Below are 6,736 nucleotides of genomic sequence, written 5' to 3' on the forward strand. Positions count from 1 at the left end.
ACAGCTTTTCCCTCTCCAGGTACCTTCCCTTCCCTTCCCTTCCCTTCCCTTCCCTTCCCTTCCCTTCCCTTCCCTTCCCTTCCCTTTCCTTTCCTTCCTTTTCCTTCCCTTCCCTTCCCTTCCCTTCCCTTCCTTTTCCTTCCCTTCCCTTCCCTTCCCTTCCCTTCCCTTCCCTTCCTTTTCCTTCCCTTCCCTTCCCTTCCCTTCCCTTCCCTTCCCTTCCCTTCCCTTTCATCTGTACAATTAAGAATTGTCCCAAGATAGCCACAAGACCCTGTCAAGATCCTAAACACATTTTGACTATTAAAGCTTTTGTCAAGTCTAAAAATTCTAACATTGGTGTTCTATGTTCCATGATCCAATTGACACTAGGAGTAAGGATAATTGAATTTACATTGATTGGAAAGAAACCAAACTTGACTTTTTCCTGTAGCTTCCATGTTCATTGAACCCAAGGTCCGTCTTCGTCATCTGCTTCTTTGATTGAATGGTATTAAGTAGGCTCAGGTTCTACAGATTCCGCATCAATGCACTTGAAACGGCAGAGTCAGAACCAAATATTTGAGACTTGTTTTCGTTTGATCAAAGCTCAGGGTTCAATACTGACAGTCTCGCCAGATTCAACCTTAAAATTCACCTTGTAGCAGGGCCTCAAGTCTCAGTGCTGCCAGCAAATCAAAGTTTGTTTTCTCAGAAAATGTTATTTATTAATAGCTGATGTGCTTAAGCCCTGCTGTGTTTGGTCAGAACATATATCACACTCCTGAAAAATTCTAAGTTTGAACCGCTCTGTCTTAAAAGGGTGAATCTTGCTTCTTTTGGCCCCCGTGAATTCCAACACATGAATGTAGATAGGGCAACTGAACTTCTCTTCATAGAATAATCAACTCCCTTCCTGTGTGCACAGAACATTCTAAAGGTGGACACCTATCTGAAACAAAATAACCATAGAGACGCAACACCACAAAGACTGCACATATAAAAGAATGAACAAGTGGAGAAAATTGGGGATGCCAGGGCACAATCTGGATACAGATAAGACTTCAAAACACAGTGTACGGTGCTATTAAGGCTTTCAAAGCAAGGTATCCTTGCCTGCTGTCCCTAGGAGAAAACTGATGTCTTTTCCTTGCTGTGACAGAATTCCTGACAAAAGCAACATAGCTCTTGTTTTGCCTCCCAGTTCAAGGTCTCAGTCCAACATGGTAGGAAGTCACAGCCCGAGCAGCTGGCCTCCTTACACCCACAGTCAAGAAACAGAAAGTAGTGAATGCTTGTACTTAGCCAATTTTCTCCTTTTTATATAATTCAGAACCCCAGCCCAGGGAATTGTGCCACCCACAGTGGGCAAGTCTTTCCACCTCAGTTAACCTACTCAAGGTAATCCCCCGAAGGCATGTCCAGAGGCCCATCTCCCATGTAACCGTGTAGCCCATCGAGTCAACAATTGAGAGTAAGCATCACAGCTGACAGTGTCCCCAACTACCTTTACATATGGATAGAGACTCACATGCCTATAGCTTACCAGAGAAAAGCAATATGAGTAACAAGATGTGACAACACCAAAAAAGAGATGAATAAATACATAAATAACTCATCTTTTAGGACACTAGCAAACTACCCATGAAACGGGGATAGGATATCACATAAAAGAAAGAGCTCAATATTTAAAAAGAAAGTGGAGAAATCCTTTAGAACTTAGAACAAAATAGCGAGCAAAGAAAAAATTCATTAGGGTGGTGCATGCCTACAACTACGCTGATAAATAAAAGGGATCAATGATTTTTCAGGATAAATAGTTCCAGTAAAATAGTTGTCTCTGGAAAGTCCATTAAATGGACAAAAATGTAATTGCTTTTTTTTTCTAAATAATTCTGTAGTATTCGGTGAGTATAAATTTAATTTGTACTTTAATCTCACTCTCATCAAACAATTTTTAGAAGAGTAACACCAAATGGACAAACCCACGGATGCAGAACACAGTGGTGACGCTCCAAGAACACGATTCCACGTTTGCCTCCGGCTGATCTTTCTGAGGATCCCCCTTTAGACTGAACTGACTCAACTCCAACTTCTCACAGTGGAGCTTGCTTATGTCTTCCTCAGGAATTAGCATAAAGTTGGTATGCTAATTCTTCTCCGGAAGAAGCATATAGTTAGTCTCTGCCCCAGTTCCTCACATAAGGAAGCTGAAATTACTAAGAGAACCTTTCATGCTCTGTATGATGTTAGGTCTGGTTTACAGCAGACTTCCTGGATCTCTGAGACTTTCTGGTGATAGACATACCTTCTGTTCTAATGAGAGAGCTCTCGGTGGGCTTCTTGTGGGAACGGACCACCAGAAAGACTAAACTGGAAAGAGAAGTCTCAGCCACAGCCCCGGTTTTCTTAAACAACGGGGATAGGGAATTCAGAATCACCATGTCTTAGTGAGGAGGCTTCCATAAAACCTGTGAGCTGTAAGGTTCAGAGAGTGTCCAAGATGTTGGTCACAGAGAGATAGAGAGGGTGATACACTCAGAGCAGGCAAGGAAACACTGCACCTTATCCCCTACACCATCCCCTGCTAAGAGAACAGAATATCCACTGTCCGATTGCTGTTTTATGCACTTTTTAAATAAATAAGTACATACAAATGAAAATGTTCCTGAGTTCTGTGAGTTACCCTATCAAACAATCTAACCCAAGAAAGGAGTCATGGGAACCCTTCGTAAGTAGCTAGTTTGTCAGAAGTTCTGGAAGCTTCTGAAGTAGAGGCTAGCCCTTCTTGGCCTAGATCAAGATAATGCTAACAACTCAAGATAGGTTATGACCAAACTGAACTAAATCATGGAACGCAAGGTGGCATCTCCTGAAGAACTGAACATCAAAAACGAGACTCTACATTCACCCCTGTCCAGGCCACCCACAGTTTAGAGCAGTGGTTCTCAACCTTCCTAATGCTGTGACCCTTTAGTATAATCCCTCATGCTGTGGTGACCTCCCCCTCAACCATAACATTATTTTTGTTGCTACTTCATACCTGAAATTTTCTTACTATTAGGAAGTATGATATAAATATATATGTTTTCTGGTGGTCTTAGGCGAGCCCTGTGAAAGGGTCATTTAACTGCCACAAAAGGTTGGAGTCCCACAGGTTGAGAACTGCTGGTTAAGAGTCTGCTCTTGCCTGGGCTGGACAGTACTAAATCTAGGAGACAACGCCCTCTTCAGGAAATTGGTGACATTGCTCTTCAGTATGTACTGGAGTAGCCAACTAGCTCCATTGATTTTCATAGCATATTAGCAGATACTTGATGATCCAAAATTAAAATGAAAGGCTCTGGGAAGCTGGATTGCTTTCACAACAGAAGACAAGCTCTTGATGATCTGAGGACTAGAAGGATAAGATCCAGTTGCAGTGTTCCTACAGAAGCCATCATCCCAACTGGGAGACAGAAGATCCCTTCTGTCTTCACTGTCACAATGGTAGAGACAGCAATTATAATCTTTCCTTATCAATCCCACCAGGGCAGGTCCACCTTCATTTCCTCTAAACCCCATCACCCCCTAAAGGGACCACTGCTGTACCAGCCCACGAAGCACAGACCTGATTTCCAGGTATACGAGAAGACTGAGCAAAGCCTTGGCGTGCCCAGAATTTGAACTCTTCAGAGTTAGAGTTCAGAAAACTAAATCACGGTGTCCAGAGATAATTCCAGCTTGAGGCAGTCCAAGCGTCTAGCTGGTAGCTGGACCACAAAACCACAGAGCTCCCTTTTCCATGGCCTGTATAGTTGCCTAACATTCAAACAGAGATACGACAGGCTCCCCAGGCTGACCTGTCCTGAGATGCCCCCTCTGAATATGCTGAGCTTTCGTTTACTCCCGAACAGATCCAATAAAGCGCAGTAACCATTATAACAAATGTAGATGTCACTAATTACAACCCTATGCTTTTAAGTGCAACACTTGCGTCTCAAGTGGCCTCTAAAACTGAGTAAAATCACAGCCGATTCAAATTTAATTAAAACTATCAGTTTAATTTAGTTTGCTTTTACAATAAAAACGATACTAACCCATCAACTGCATTCTGAACCTCCCATTACCGAGAGCACCCAGCAGCTTACGGGCCTTTACGTCTGCAAGCTGGGCAGTGCATCCGTTTGCCTTGTTATCCAGCGAAGTTCTGGTTGTTTGGGATCTGGGAAGTGACTCGTTCTCCATCTTAGAGCTTGAAATTCTTGGACTCGTTCTGGTAACTCAGCATGGCGTTAGTGACTGAGTTGCTAAAACAAAATATCCCGACAAAAGCAACTTAAGATGGATTGGACATATTTTGGCTCAAAATGCGGGTAAAACCCACCATGGCGGGGAAAGCGTGGCAGCAGAAGGGGAGGGCGTGGCAGCAAAAGCTTGAGCCTGGCACCTCCTATCAGGTCAGCAGTTAGGAAGGAGACAGCTGAAGAGTGGGGCTCAACTATAATGCTTGGGAGGTTGGGGGGGGTATTTAGTGAACCACTTCCTCCAGTTAGTCTCTATTGCCTAAAGTTCTACAACCATCCCAAACAGACACCACCTGGGGGCCACATGTTCAAACACATGAGCCTATAGAGAAGCCTTCTCATTCAAAGCACAACCATGTAATTAGAAGAGCCTTTTGTCCAACATTTTAAGCTTCATAGAATTCATTTCCAAGGTGCCTTCACATGACTTGAGGAGAGCATCCGCTCTTGCACTGAACTCACATTTTCAAGGACTGTGTTGTAGGTCTGTTGTGGCTTCACAGTATTCTCTGAACGCTCCTGTGAGTTTGGTTATTGTGTGAGATTGCTGAATCACAGACACCTTTAAGAAGCAGGGTCTAATGAGAGGTCTCTGGGCTGTGGAGGCTCCACCCTTACTTACAGATTAAGAGTTGTCTCTGGGACCAAGTTGTAAGGCAGCAGCCATCTTGGGCTTTGCCTTCAGTAACCATAGCAACCAGAGCAGAAGGATATGGTGTTCAGTAGGTCTTTGGCAGTGATAACTGAGCTATTGACACTCCCTAGGAGATAGAGGAAGGGACCAACCGTTGGTCATGAGACCTTCACCTGAGGTTCCCCTCCCCCAGCTGTGAGTGATATTGGGAAATGCTAGAATATATGAAAGGTTAATTTAAAACAGGATTCTATGATGCAGATTCCACCTAGGATGGACGGGTCGGGGCTTGGAGGCAATGTAGGTGTCTAGACCTATTGGAAAGCTCAGTGAAGTTATCGGGGTCACCACGTCGGATGTTCGTGAATTTGCACTTTGTTGTCACTGGTGCCCATCTGGGTGAGTGGACATGTGGTTGCGTCTCTCCGGGAAAGTTAACATGGTAGGTTGTGAGAGAGTGAAACCACTCAGTGTGGTTGGTACTCATGTGTCCTTCCAGTCTCCCTTTCCTATCTCTATAGGTGAAGATAGGACCATAACAGTCTCACAAGGATGTAGGTACCGTGTTGCTCTGACCCTCTCCAGTCATTAGCATCCTGAGCCAAATAAACCTCTTTACTTTATAAATTACCAAGCCTCAGGTGTTCCGTTATGGCAACAGAAAAGATATTAATACACTCAACATTAATGTAAGCGTAGGGACTCTAGGAACAAAGGACAGAACATCTGAGGTCGATCTGAGCTGGCTTTGACCTATGTCTAGCCTTGCTTCTGTAGAGGTGGTGCTTTGAACAAGTACCTCTTCCTTTTACGAGGATTTATTTTTTTGTCATGAATAGCAATGGGGAGGTTGGAATAGATCCAGGCTTTTAAAACTGCTACTTTCATAATCATTGTCCTACCCAGGTATTACCTGACAAAGCCTATAACTCATTCACACTAAACATAATAGATTCCCAAGGCACCATCTGCTCCAGCCTCAAATTAGACAATAATATTTACGAGTGTGTGCACTTCAATGTGCGAGTTATATTTTCCTAAGAAGATTGAAGTGAACGCAGAACAACTACGATCTCTTTAAATGCTTAGCTGACATTGTCTCGCATGCTCCCAGAGGACGACACACCAGTTCAAAGGATTTTTAGCCTTCCTGACCTCAGAGATCCTTTCTCACTTAGGGGATCTGCAAACCTGTGAGTGAAAGCTTATCACTCCACTCAGGTGAGCCAGTACATTCATGGAATCAACAGCCTGCGGGCTGTTCTGCTTCAGAGAGGGTAGTCTCTGTTAGGAGGAAGCACTGATTGGAAAGAATACAACCCCAGGACTCAGTGTCAGTCCATCTGAAGGCACAGTGGCTACTGAGTGACCACCCAGGGGAGCAGTAGATACAGAATGGATGTACCAGGCAAAGGGATGAGCCAAGGCCTCCTGGCTCAGAGTGGGATGGCACAAGATTCTATCCCACTACTCAGAACAGTACACAATCCAACAGTCAGGGATTTCTTGTCTATAATTTTCTGTTTCATAATATCAGATTCCAATAACAGAAAACTTGAAGGGCAAAACGATTGAGCAGAGGCTAGCCTGTGTTTTAAGGGGAAAAAACTATAACGAAAAAAGAACTCATGCAATAAAGTTACAAATGCAACAAAGAGTGTTAGCTGGACTGTAGTCACCTCCTAGGGTCACCCAGAAAGGGACTAATAGGTCTCTGTGGGTCACTAATGGAAGGCTGGGATGTATACAAAATAGGGAGGTGAAGACTTCAGGCTGAGTCATTTGAGGATCAAGACGTCCTCTCCTGGTGACATTAGCTAAGTCAGTGTCTGAGAAT

At 43.9% G+C, this 6,736-nt stretch overlaps 1 long non-coding RNA gene across 1 annotated transcript; it reads right to left on the reverse strand.

Moving 5' to 3' along the window:
- Positions 1-4,001: 4,001 nt before the first annotated feature.
- On the reverse strand, positions 4,002-5,452 carry LOC134483648 (uncharacterized). Its single transcript, XR_010060489.1, has 2 exons — positions 4,728-5,452; positions 4,002-4,268 (listed from the first exon to the last, which is right to left on the reverse strand). It is a non-coding gene; the product is annotated as an uncharacterized LOC134483648 (long non-coding RNA).
- Between the last annotated feature and the right edge of the window lie 1,284 nt (positions 5,453-6,736).

This window comes from Rattus norvegicus, chromosome 19 (assembly GCF_036323735.1).
Source record: "Rattus norvegicus strain BN/NHsdMcwi chromosome 19, GRCr8, whole genome shotgun sequence".
NCBI lineage: Eukaryota > Metazoa > Chordata > Mammalia > Rodentia > Muridae > Rattus > Rattus norvegicus.